Source organism: Saccopteryx bilineata, chromosome 2 (genome assembly GCF_036850765.1).
Source record: "Saccopteryx bilineata isolate mSacBil1 chromosome 2, mSacBil1_pri_phased_curated, whole genome shotgun sequence".
Lineage (NCBI taxonomy): Eukaryota > Metazoa > Chordata > Mammalia > Chiroptera > Emballonuridae > Saccopteryx > Saccopteryx bilineata.
Window position 1 is genome coordinate 306,188,868 of NC_089491.1, and position 13,783 is coordinate 306,202,650.

General features: G+C 46.7%; 1 protein-coding gene across 15 annotated transcripts in view; it reads left to right on the top strand.

The window, feature by feature from the left end:
- Positions 1–13,783, top strand: part of PLEKHA6 (pleckstrin homology domain containing A6) — a 145,642-nt gene that overhangs the window by 62,544 nt on the left and 69,315 nt on the right. Inside the window, exon 1 of one of the 15 annotated variants that reach the window (XM_066261625.1) lies at positions 5,583–5,697. The exons of the other annotated variants lie outside the window; for them this stretch is intronic. The gene's annotated coding sequence lies outside the window, so the exon portion shown is untranslated. Of the gene's footprint in view, positions 1–5,582; positions 5,698–13,783 lie in introns of those variants that run through there. 15 annotated transcript variants of the gene reach the window in all.

The window sequence follows — 13,783 nt, forward strand, 5'->3', positions numbered from 1 at the left end:
CTTAGAATACCCCGTCCCTCCCATCTGTGGACCTTTACCTTTTCACTCACCTGGGGCTACTGTGCGCCACAGTTCTGGGGGCACTCTTCACACTGAGCTCCATGTGAATGGCACCCCCTGGGGTGGTGCCTAGGCCAGGAAGTCAGTGCCAACAGATAAGAAGGAGGGCAGAATCGGACACTTTTCTGTGTTCCAGGCAAACAATAGGGACCTTTCCAGGAAGCTCAGGGGAGGGAGTTGCCTGTAAGAGGATCCCGGGTAGATGCTCTGTGTGGAGGCTTGAACAGGTTTCTGCATTTGCTGTTGATTGCTTAATTAGACGCCTACATAGTGCTCTCTGCTAATGACCACATCTCCCCGGGAGATGACAGATAAAAGGGTGGGTAGCTTCAGAGTTCTAGGTGAAGCTCTAAAGGATAACCCATGGAGAATGGGGGCAATGGAGGGAGAGCATCATGGATTTCCTTGGGCCAGTACAGGCTATAGACTATCAAAGAGGGTGGGTGTTTTCTCTTTGGGACTGAGAAGGGAAGCAGTGAGCTTGGGGCCTGTTTCTGTCTCGATATTAACACTCTGTGTGTGTGAACTTCAAACTCCTGCTGCCTTCCTTAGAAATGAGGAGGGTCACCCCTGGTGTCCAGCTAGCCCCAGAGGCCAGATGAGCCAAAAAAATGTGCTTGTTTCTGGGGGTAGGTGCCCTGAGGTGGAGCGCCATCAGGTGTTTCTCCAGGGTCCTGCATTAGGTTGGAAAGAGAGCCAGATGTGGTTGTGTGGTGATTGTGTGGTGGAGTGAGTCTCTGAGCCTTTTGTACTCTGTCTGGATAGACGATCAGGAACGGTTCAGAGATTTGAGGCTAAGTTTCTGTAATGGACTAAGGGCCTTGCTACAGATGTTGCAGAGCTGCTCAGGGGCTGTGCTGAGGCAAACAGATGCAGCTGACGGGGGCAGTGGCTGTATTTAAGTGTTTGTGATTCTTCTGTGCCTATCCACCTCTTCTGCCTAGACCTGGGGTGACTGGGATGTGCGGCAAAGAGGCCCCAGCCCTCTCCTGGGTGAGCCAGCCAGATACTTACCAAAAGAAAGGTGCCAGGACCTTTTGGACCGTAATGTTGGACGCATAAAATTGAATTGATAGGGAAATTCTGGTGGTCCCAGAATCAAAGCCTCCCACACTGAGGAGGAATCTCAGCGCTAAGCAGTCTGGCCTCCCACCCGATGCAGGGAGAGCTCTCTCCAGCGCCTAGGAAAAGCGAATGTGCCGCTGGGCCTCCTGCAGGGCCCAGATGCCCACTGTGTTTGCAGGTCCAATTGACATTTGGACCGTAAATGTTGTATTTGTGCTGCCCAAACAATGCCATGCTTCATGGGCTCCCAAATACCGAGCCCTATTGGGAGGCTAGAACCAGACCCCTGTGAAGTTGGCTGTGGAAAAGCACAGGACTGAGCACCATGTGTGAGCAGGGAAGAGGCCTCTCTCTGCCCCTTGGATGTCTCTGGGACACTGACATCCTGGCTTTGGATCGCCTTTGCTCTCATTCTCTCCATCAGGAGGGTGGGATCTGGAGGGACTGCAGGACTGCTGGAGGCTGTTGATCTCTTCATGCTTCTGATGGAAATGATAGAAACAATCTTTTCTGCACGTATCTGAGGCAGGGTGAGGTCGATGACCTGCTGTCGTGGAAATGTTGGACTGCAGGAAAAAGACTGAATTTTGAAGCTGGGCAGACCTAGATTTGAATTTTGACTTTCACCACTTACTAGCTGTATGATTTTGAGCAAATTAGCTAACTCCTCTAATCATTAGTTCCCTGGGGTATAAAATGGGATTTTAGGACCCATGGTGCCAGAGGTGATTGTGAAATTGCCTCCCATAAATAAAACAATTACTTTCACAGCATAATCTAAATTCTTTCATGTTGGGAAGCAGGAAAAGTAACTATATTCAATTTTATGCGATACATGTTTTGAGCAAAGGTGTTTCTAGTTTCAATGAGTTAGTGATTTTGTGTCTTTAAAAATCCTATGAGTATCTTCGGAGGAAGAAATATTTAAGAACTCTATTATATTTGGCAGTTATCATTAGTTTTTTTTGTTGCTCATCCAGGCAATCTTTTTTCTGTTTAGTTCCAGAACAGGAGACAGGTGGAAGCAGAAAATCATGCTAACAGCACTTTTCAACAGTGGGACAGGCTACCTGCAAACACAGTGGGCATCTGGGCCCTGCAGGAGGCCCAGCGGCACATTCACTTTTCCTAGGCGCTGGAGAGAGCTCTCCCTGCATCGGGTGGGAGGCCAGACTGCTTAGCGCTGAGATTCCTCCTCAGTGTGGGAGGCTTTGATTCTGGGACCACCAGAATTTCCCTATCATACTAGGCAAATGCGTAAGAGATTGGAATTCAAGGGAAATTCCCTTGGGGCTTCCTGATTTATTTGGACCAAGTCTTGACTCTAACATCATTCCTCTCCCTAAATATTCATTCCTGCAATCAAAGGCCTTGCACTCCTGTGCGCGCCTGCCCTGCTGCACGTCTCGGAACTGGCTTCTGTCCTGGGGGGAATCTTTCTCTATATTCCAAACCCTCTCCCAACAGGCTGGGAGATAACAATCAAGTGACTGTTGACAGAATTTCAACTGTTTAGGGTGCAAGGCACTGTTGTAGGAGGCAAGGGGGAAGGCAAGGAATTGTAATACATAGTTCCTGTCTTTAAAAAGTTTCAGTCTCTCTTTTTGGGAATGAGCTTCACACAAGTCACAAGTTAGATCTTATGGAATGACAGTTGAGTGGTAAAGACAATGGCAGGGAGAGGCATAGATAGCTAATCTGAGGCACTTTGGTGAACTGGGCCAGTGGGTTTTGGACACTGATTACTGTTGGGGAGAGAGACTGTGTTGGGATAGAGAGATTCAAAGTTGATCTGGCAGTTAGAAGCTTGTTTGGGACAGTCAATGTTGGCAGTCATAGAAGTCAGAGAACTTAGATGGGGAGCCCACTAATAATAAAAGTGTTTCAAACATGCATAGATTACAATATTCAAATGGTACAGAGAAGTAGTAGTCAGTGAAAAGTTTCCCTCCTGGCCTATCTCCGATCAGCCCCCCTCCTTGGAGGTGGTCGCTGTTCCCAGTGTCTGCTGTGTCCTTCCTGAGGTGCTCTAAGCCAGTCTCTGCAGGACCCATGGGCCAAATCAGGCTCACCACCTAATTTTGCATGAGCCACAAACTAAAAATGATCTTTACATTTTAAATGATTGAAAAAAAATAAAGAGAAGAATTAAGTAGTATGACACATTAAAATTATATGAAATTCAAGTTTTAGTGTCCACAAGTAGAGTTTTTTTAAAACACAGCCATGCCTATTCATTTATATTCATTTGTTTATGCTCATTCATTTATGCTCATTTGTTTATGTTCATTCATTTATACTCATTTGTTTACATATTAATTATTAATTAATTCATGCTCATTTGTTTACATATTATCTGTGGCTGCTTTTGTATACAAAGCCACAACTGAGTATTTGCAGCAGAGACTATTAGGCTAATGGAGCTGAATATATTTACTATCTAACTCTTTACATAAAAAGTTTGTTGACCCCTACTCTAGGCAAATGTAATTACGTAGATAGTTAAAAATTATTTCTTAACCTGGAAGTTAGCATACCAAATTAATTGCTCCTCACTATCTTCATTTACTCTATCTTGGAGACTGTACTAAAACGTAGTTAGTCAGTGGATGGTGAATCTTTTTTTTTTTTAATTTTATTTATTTTTTACAGAGACAGAGAGTGAGTCAGAGAGAGGGATAGACACGGACAGGCAGACAGGAATGGAGAGAGATGAGAAGCATCAATCATTAGTTTTTCATTGCGTGTTGCAACACCTTAGTTGTTCATTGATTGCTTTCTAATATGTGCCTTGACCGTGGGCCTTCAGCAGACCGAGTAACCCCTTGCTGGAGCCAGCAACCTTGGGTTCAAGCTGGTGAGCTTCTGCTCGAACCAGATGAGCCCGCGCTCAAGCTGGCGACCTTAGGGTTTCGAACCTGGGTCCTCTGCATCCCAGTCCGACACTATCCACTGCACCACCGCCTGGTTAGGCTGGATGGTGATCTTAATTTTACTTTAGACATGCTGAGTTTAAGGCAAAGACTACAGGCCTACCTCGGGGATATTGCAGGTTCGGTGCCAGAAGCTTTATTTGCACTCCTGCCAATAAAGCAAGCAGTGCAAATAAAGCGAGTTACAATCTTTTTGCTGGTGGAGGGTCCTGCCTTCCAACTGTAAAAATCTCAACACCTGTGAAGCTCAATAAAATGAGGTATGCCTGTAGTTTTGGGGAAATGCTCAACCGCTGGTTGGGCTCATGGGACTGAAGCTTGGATCCTGGAGGTGGAGATGTAGGAGACTTCGGCAAGGAGGTCTGCAGTGCAAGTCTGTGATGTTGGTCTGTAAATGAAAGATTTCCTTTTACAGACGTGAAGCATTGCATCTGAGCACTGTACAAAGTGACCTGCGAATGTTACTAGTCAGATTGACATAAAGACAATGAACGAGAGCATTAAACCGACACCTGAAGAACAGTAAATACTGAAGGCAATTTAGAGCTACCTCTTGAGTCAGAGTACAAGGGAGTGTGCAGTAGTGAACAGTCAGAGGCTGGTAGGTCTCTATTGAATGCCTACTGTGTGCCTACTGCTTTATACGTGTTACCTTATTTGATCATTACTATCGCACATAGTATCATTTATCTCGTTCTACAAACAAGGAAGTTGAGGCCCAGAAAGGTTAAGTGAATTTTTCACGTTCAGTGATTCAAGTGAGTCTCTAGTGGAATCAAAAACATGATTGCACTCGACATTTAAAGCCTTCTCTTTCCATTCTACCACCCGACGCGCCAAATCCGGCCGGGAGTCCCTCCCTCGCTTTGACAAGCCATTTCATCTTTCTGGCTTCAGTCCCTCACTTGAAAAATGAGGCAATTGTCACCAGGACTTCTCTTCCCACTCTCAACTGACCTGATTCTATTATGGGTGAAACATTAGGGAGAAGGGTGGCTCTGTGACAGCCAGACACAGGAACTTGGAGCGGAGATGGTGATGGGAGAAAAGTGCCTTGAGCAATTAGTACACTCCAGACCAGTTATCTGGCATCTGATCCTTAGGAGACTGTTATTCCTTGATGTGGAGGAAGAGCGTAGAAATTGCTTCTAACCTGGGAACTTGCCCATCATCCGTACTTCCATGACTCCGAGTCGGGAGAGACTGGACAGCGCCTGACGAGTTTCTTTCTTGCCTGCAGGGCTCTGTGCTCTGGGTGTCTGGAGGAGCTGCAGCTAGAGGGCTGTCTGATGTTGCCAAATTGCAGGCAGGGTGAGGAGGGAGGAGAACAGGGGCGGGCAAGCCATCAGACCAAGGAGCTGGGGCGTGAGTGTGTTTATATAGGAGTCGGCCAACCTGCAGTTTCGGATTTCAGACCCCGCTGCTTTATAGGGAGACTTCGCCCTGGTTTTCAGTCAATGCTGAAGCAGGGAGAGCTGACGCCAGAGCCTTCCTTGGAGGGCTGGGGACTTCTGGGCTCCCGGGAAGGCGCTCTCCGTCTCCTTCCTTCTCAAAGGAGCTGCCTCCACCACTCTTGGCAATCTGCTCAGGTCCGGAGTGTTGTTTCATTCCTTCCCAATCGGCGGTCTGAGTCTTCCAGGTGGGTCCTGACTTCCAGCATGGAAGGTAAAATCTGGGGCCCAGGGAACTTGGGCTAGGAGGGGCTGGGGCACCCAAACTGTCACTGGAGAGGAGCAGGGAGAAGGATGCACATGCTGGGCAAAGAGGAGTGAGGAGAAGGGTATGAGAGAGAGGGAGAGAATGAGAAAGAGAAGGGGAGGAGGGAAGAAAGAGTTTGTGTGTATTATTAGGACACTTCACTTCTACTGAAAGCAAATCTTCTTTTACTTCCTTTTCCTTTCATTTATCCCCTCTTTCTCTCCTAACAAGTAAGACTGTCCATCTTCCTTCAGTTTCTCCCATCAAAAATTTCGAGAAAATTTCTGACTTTAGAATATGAGCATTTCTACATTTGGAAGTAGGGAGCTGCAGAGGGAATTTAGGGACAAGGATATTTGCTGAAGATATGTGTCCAGAGGACTAAAGCCCCCAGGAGCCAGTGCTGGTTTTTGCAGGCACTGGGGAACATTCCTGATAAGCTAACTGCTGCAGCTGTTTGCATGGTGGGAAGGTGTAATCAGTATGAATACTAGCATGATCTCCATGTGAAATTGGCTTGAACCAACCTAAAGGGATTAAAGTTGTGAAAGGCCAAGTGCCAGGAGCACTTTCTTCTCCATGCCTCGGAATGGAGCAGTTTGGAGGCCAACGTATGGAGCAGGGGTGGGGCTCAGCACTCCTCCTGGAAGCAGACATTTGGGTAAGGAGGTGATAGGTGGGTGGTGGGTAAGGCTGGCTGAATGTGGCTCTGTCTTTCCAGGGTTTCCATGATGTTTCTCATTGGCCAAAAGCAGAGATCAGAGACCTACCTCATACAAGGGCTGGTGGGCTGGCAGCCTGGCCTGCATGCCAATGCCCCTTGTTTGTGCAGTCATGCCCAATGGGCAGCCCATGCTGTGAGGGAGTGTCTGGCAGGAATGGTGAGTGGGCCAGGGCAATAGGATGCTGCAAGAGGCTAGAAGTGGCTTTTGAAAAGTCCATTTAGGGTGGTGAGATAAGCATTGGAAGAGCCTGTGATGGAATGAGCTAGAGGCAGAACATGAACTGTATGAAAAGGAGTGAGGAGAGGGGACCGAGGATTCCTAAGCTCTCATGCGTTCCAAAGCTGTTGCCAACCAGGAGGCCTCATCTCTCAATATAGATGTAACCCAAAATACTGAGCAAACCAGGGTTTGCCTACCGACTTCTGAATATAACAGGAGATGGCTGAGAGGCAATGTGGGCTGGGCAAAGTGCACAGAAACACTTTCAGCACAAAAAATTATATAGTGCAGTTGAATCTGCAAGGTGATCATACAGCTATTTGTTAGGCAATATAATTAATAGGTTGTACAGTCTGGTTACTTTTGAACCTATGGGCATTTTAAAAATTATTTTTTATTTACATCATCAGCTACTTCCAAATAGAATTCCAGCGTCTTTGCATATTTTATAGATGGTGTGGTGCATAATTTAGGTCAACAGATAATAATAACCTTTGCTTTTTTCAGTTGTGTAGTGCTTTCCAGCTTGGAGTGCACTTCCATAAGCTCAATTTAGCAGATGCCTTCCATCCCGTTCTCTTGAGGTCCTGTGTTAAACACCAAGTAGGCACAGCCGAACGAGACCTGGCTCTGCCCTCAAGGATCTCGCAGTCTAAGTACAGACCTGTAAGGAAGACAGCGAGAATATTATTCCCACAACAGAGGTGGGGAAACTGTAGCCAAAAGATATAGGAGGACAAGGATTAGGATCAAGCTTCAATTTCTGATTTTTTGTATGTTTTCCCTCTGCACCACTGTACTGTATCTGCTGCCTTCTACCTCTTCATCCCCCATACTTTCTCCATTGAGTAACGAGCAAGCAATACTGGGGAAGGCAGAGGGGGAGCTGCTCCCTGGAATGGAGTCAGTCCTTCCTGGGCTTCTACTTCTGCAACTGGAATGGCATCCATGGGTCTGGGTCTCTGTGATGTTGTGGGTCTGATGCTACCACTCACCAGAGACTGCTTTTCTATCTCAGATAGTTCTTGAGACTGGCTTCCGACCTTTTCTCCCTGAATAATCTGAAGAGGTGAGGGGACTGTAACATTTAGGGGCTCACGTGGAGGTAGATGCTCACTGAACACTGGACTTATAAAATAACAACCAATACTTGTTCAGTTCTTTGTAGTTGACAGAGTGCATTCACATAAGCAGAGGATAGTGTATGCTTCATTTTTTAAGTGCAAACTTTAAAAAAAATTGTTATTTATTAACTTTTAGTAAGAGAGGAATGGAGAGAGAGAGAGAGAGAGAGAGAGAGGAACATCGATTTGCTCCTGTATGTGCCGTGACCGGGGATCAAACTGGCAACCTCTGCATTTAGGAACAGTTCTCTGACCACCTGAGCTATCCAGCCAGGGCTAGTGTATGCTTCTTGATTCTCCCTTCCTTCCACATCTGACCTGCCCAGTGTCTCTTGGAAAGGTCCAAATCTCCAAAGCTTAGGGTCTTTCTTTTAAGCTAGGCTTAAGCTAAAAGGGACATAAAGAAGTCATCTGGCCCAGTGATTATCAAATTTTAGTCTGTGACAGAGTTTTCACCAGTCTGAGGTAAAATGAGAAAAAACAGGAAAAACATACTGAATTTTTTTTGGAAAGCAAAATGTATTTAGTTCAGAGGATTTCTTTTGAGGGCAGGAGAAGTACTCAAATATTTATTCTGAGGTTACGGCTTTCTTACTCTTTTCATGAGCTGATGGTGAGAGTTGATTTTACTTGGGCTTTTTAAATATCCTTATTTGGCAAATTTAAAAATTGGCAATCTTTAAATGTTTCCTTAAATTTCATTTTCTTGAAGTTTTAACTGGTTCCTGAAATCCAAAAACCTTGCCTCCAGGCAGCGTCTTCTCCAGACAGGACCTTCTCAATGCAGACCAGAGTCTCTCTGATAAGGGTTCTTTTGGGCAGAGTCCAGAAAACTTGGATTCTGATCTTATCTCCACTGTTACTTCCCTGTGGGTCCTTGGACCATGATAAACTCACACTGTCTTGGTGTCCCCATTTTTAGTTGTGCAAGGTTCCTTCCTCCAGGACAAGCCATTGCCAAAGGAAGGTACTCTCACTTCATCCTCCGCTCTGTCAGAGAGTCCGAGACTCTCCCTTCTCTGAGAGACCTGGGAACAGAACTTGCCAGCTCCTATTCCAATGGTCATCTTTTGGGAATGATGGAATTCACCTTCTATATTTGGAAAGATGGAGGGGATTTGTGGATTGGATCGTGGGAGAAGCGTGAGTTACATTTTACAGTGAAGGTCTTGGTATCCAGTGGTGATCATTTGGAGACAGCTTTGTAACCAGGTAGTCACAGAGTCAAGGGCATGTAAACGTCTTGCTATCAGTTTTTGCAATAGTGGATCTTTCTGAGCTCTCGAGAATATCTACTGGAGCTTTTCTAAATCTGGAGGCATTGGAGTGTCTGAGTCTTCTATTCAATACCTTCTGGGGAGTCAGGCCTGGAATAGCAGCAAATATTTGGGAATCCCCAGGCAGCCCTAGCTGCCAGCCTGAGACACGTGGTTGGGTTTGCAAATGTGTGCAGACTTGCAGGAGAGAAGTCGTTTAGGGGAAGATTAATTTAGCAGCCTAGAAATTGAACTAGATGCTCTTTTTGAGATTTATCTAGGACTGGACCCATTTTCTGATCTGGGAGACCAAGCCCAGGTGCGTGAGAGTCTTCCCACCATAAGGTTTCTGGATAGTGAGGGATAAGTAGAGCCGGCCAGCCCTGAAGAATAGTGTGTGGAAAAGCCTACAGCTGTGATTGATGACAGGCACCATGGACCTGTTCAAATGATCTGAGGGAGGAAGACAAGGTAAAAAAGGATCCAAGAAGTGCTGATTAAAGATTTCCACCACAGCTTGTCTGATGGCTCTCCCTAAGTTTTGGGCAGGTGAATGATGGTGACAAGGTCGTGGTTCTCTGAGACTGTCACTGGTCACCAGTGATGGTGGATTTCCCCAAGGAGGCTTTAATGAGAAGTTTTCCTAACTTTGGGCAGCTTCTGGACACGGAGATGTGGAGTACAGTCAAATTCTTGGAGATAGGTTCTCTTCTGAGATGTTCAAGCCAAGAGAGCAGAAGGTATAAACTACTTAGCATAGCTTTTTCTGATGGTAAAGCTGAACAAAGACATGACTGTGCCCTTAAAGGTGGCCCCATCCCTGTCGTGGTGAGGCCATGGAGAGCAACATCTGTACTCTAGGAGCCCCTTTGTCATCAGCTGGCTGTGTGATTTTGGGTAACTTGTTCCCTCTCTGGGACTCAGATTCCTCACTCATCTCTAAAATGTGGGAGTTAAATTTGATCACCACCATCCTATTTGTTTAACTGTACTGGCTGCACTCTTAGAGGCAGACAGGATGGCCTTTCCCAGAACTTCCAGTAGACCTTACCATTGCAAGAGAAGGAGAGTATCCAACCTCTTTCAGAATTGCAGGTCTACTTACTGTCCAACAACTGCATGTCTATTGGAAAAGTAGCTGGTGGTGGCAGCATGAGACAGGTGTTCTTCAGACAGCAGATTCACGGTCAGAAATGAAAAACTCACTGGGTGACTGTGCCTTGGATTGGGTCAAGTCCCTGACAGTCAGTAAGTCCCTGACAATCAGTAAGTCCCTGACAATCAGTAAGTCTCTGACATCAGTAAGTCCTTAAAATGTAATTTGGGAGCCAAGAGATCTAAGAACAGTGGTTGCTCAATATTTTTCACAGTTATTAGCCGGGGTTGGTTTGCCATTTTAAAATCCTCCTGGAGCCATGAAACACATCAAGAGAAACATGCCCGACCAGCTCCATGGTGTGTTGGATGTGTTTGTTTCTCACCCCAGAGTGTCCCATCTTCATCATCTCCCTCAAACTGAGCATCTTTTCCTCTCTTCATTCCAATTCCCCAAAGACTTTGGCCCCTTCCTCCCATTAGCATTTCCCGGGCTCAGCCGTGTATTCCCTGGGAATGCCTCTAGGGAGTAGGCAGCACAGATGAAGCTGTGGGGGTGATGGGGTGGAGAGAGGGCTGGAAGCCCAGTGAGGTGGGGAATTGGAAGGCATGTATGTTAAGAATCTTTAGGCATGTCTCTACCTGAAGTCCAACCCACTAGCAACAATGCACTGCCTCTGCCAGCTCCGCTCGGGTGGAAAAGCAGCAGATCCTTAAGGGCTGCAGGGCTGGTTTTTGGATCATGCCCCTTGCTCCATGCCAACCTGACTTCCAGGAAGCTGGCTCCAGCCTGCCAGAACCCAGGGGCCCCAGAGAGACCCAGATTGTGATGAGGCAAGCGCTTTGATTGGCCATCAGAATCTTTAGTTTAAATGACTCTTATGGCGCTCCTGAAACCCCTGTCTACAGGGGCTGGAGAAGCAGCAGGGACAGTTCTACAACTCGTCATCTGAAACCCTTGGGGTCTGTGGGTTTCAGAATGCTAAGGTGGTACACATACTGTGCAGTACCTAAAACCTCCAGCAGGGCCTGGAGCCCCTCTCCATCAAATATGTTAATATTTCTGCAGCAAGACCTATTTAAAGAGTCACATAAGTGGGATAAATTAGAGGCTATCAAGTCTCATGCCAGTCTGGGTTATGGTTTGCTGCTAACTAGGGTCTAGTTAGGTTGGGTTCTGCCACCAGTTGCGTTAGAAAAAAGCTCTCAATTTTCAGATGTTTGTGGTTTTCAGAATGTTAGCTATTAAGGCCCTATAGTTCTGTACTGCCTTCCTAAATCTGATTCGGTGCGATTAGCATTCCCATTTCACAGATGAGGAAGCTAGGGCTCAGAGAGGGTCGGAACTCACCTAATGTCATTCAGCAGATAAGTGCGATTCCAGCCACACAACTGTGCTGTGACTCCAATCCAGGTCTGTCGGCTCCAGAGCCACGCTTCTTTGTCAGTCTAGGAGCCAGTGAAGGAGAGTCGAGGATGGGGGGGGGGAATTCTGATTAAGAAGGTGCTTGCTGTACATCTGATAGGTTTCATTTATTTGTACATTGACTTCTGGAATCCAAGTAGGCTAAAGGCTCAGAAGAGAGAAAGGTAAAGTTCAGTCAGCTTTGTGGCTTCAAGAAGAATCCAGCTGGCTTTGTGGGGACTGCAAGAGCCAAGAACAATAGGGTCAAGTAGGGTTTAGTGAGAGAAGCCTCGCCTGCAGGGGGCACTTTCACTGCCTGCATAGAGCCCATGAAAAACGGTGCTTCCTGCCAGATGTCTTGCCTTGAGAAGGGACTGGTCTTGAGAGAAGGACTGTCTGCAAGGATGACGAACCCCAGATAAGGATGATATTAATGTACAGCTTGAAATAAGGAAATTCAATTAGGAAATTTCACTGCTCTTCACTGGTGATGTGAAAAAGGTCAAGGCAAGTGCTAATTCAATCTGCTAAAGACACACCATGTGCTTTTCATACTTTATTGGAAGGATGGACGTTGGTCTGTTGTCTGGGCAGTGGCATTGATGACACTCTCCCCTTACTTTCTAAGTGCTGTCAGAGGGCAACTACCATTTCTGGGTCATCTGTATGTCACAGAAGATTTGAACTCTTAATATCGAGGTCCACGTGTCCATGGTGTTCCTGTGTGGTGAGGAGCAGCACAGGGGAGTGGCCTGTGCTGTGTCCTTCACTAGGAAGACACCGTTAGGAAGGGTGGTAGTTTAGTTACCATAGGAACAAGGAACATCTGCTCTGGCCAACTAGAGAACAGATGGGGGGAAATATTCTTAAAGGGACCATTAGCTCATGAAATTGGTGTCAGGAAAGTAGGTTTTTCTAAAGAAGACCTGAGAGGCAGATTGGATCCATTGGCCTGAGAGAACTATGAGGCTCTATGGCAGCAAAGGACCCCCATTTGCTTTAGAAAGTGCAGGAAAAAGAACACAGATTTTTTTCCTCCCCTGAATAATGGCTACCCTACAGGACATGTACTGAGCTCTGTCAGCTTGCTGGCTCAGAACTCCCCAAGTCCGTCCATCCGCAGTGTCCCCTGCACCTTCACTGGGGATCTTAGCTCACCTATGTGGCCCCCCTCCTCCCGTTGCCAGCTCCCTCCTCAGCATCCTCGGGACTTTGCTAAACCGGGTGGTAGTGAACCGCCCTGCTTTCTCTGACCCGTACCGCCCCCCTGTTCTTTCAGGCAGCCTGATCTCCAGGCCCGCCAAGGCCCCCAGCACTGTTCTCTGCCGCCCTTGGACAAGCCTCCCACTTTTCCTTTTCTCTTACCTTCCTTGTCTTCTTCATGCCAACCATGCACGCAGACTTGATGAGATGTTGGGTCTTCCAGAAGTCACCGTGGTCATCTCGTCCCTCTTCCTGGTTGATTTAGAACTTCTGAGTTTATGTTACTGAAACTACTCATAGCAGCTTAAACCCTAAAGGAGGTTTTATTGTAAGGGTAGAGAAATGGCTTGGACCACAGGAACAAACTACAACAACCGAGGAGCCAAATGCCTCAAGTGTGCTCTTGTTGTTTTGTTCCTCTCCATTTACTGGCTTTAATCTTTGCTCTCACTGGAAAGGCCTCTTGACTTTCTGGTCAGTCCAAAGGATAGCAAAGATGGCCTCTAGCAGCTACCTTGTGTGCACGTCACCTAAAGAGGACAGATCTCTTCTCTCTCTATCCCAGTTTTCACCCCGGTAAGGGGTTTGGCTGAGCTGGAATCAGGTGGCTACTCTCATAACCAAGAGAGTGTTGTCAGGCTTTAAGAACATGCCTAGTTCCACTGTAACTATGTGGGTATCAGGGGGACAGTTTCTAGGAAGGGGTGGTACTTTTTTTTAGGGGTGGGTACTTTCTATCTATCGTAACATTTGCCCTTCTTGGACCTCCAAGCCTAGATGGAGGAGTTTGATTTGGAGAGTTTACACACCCTTAACCTCTCTTATTCAGTTCTTTTCTTGCCTGACCATGAGGATGGACAAAACCTAATAGGTAGCAGGCAGTGTGACTGAAGGAGCCCAGTGCGTGGCTGTGGTATCATTGCCTCTCCCTGTGGGTGGAAAAGGCATAGGACCTGAAACTTGAAAAGGCCACTGAGGCCCCTGCCTTGCCCATTGGTGA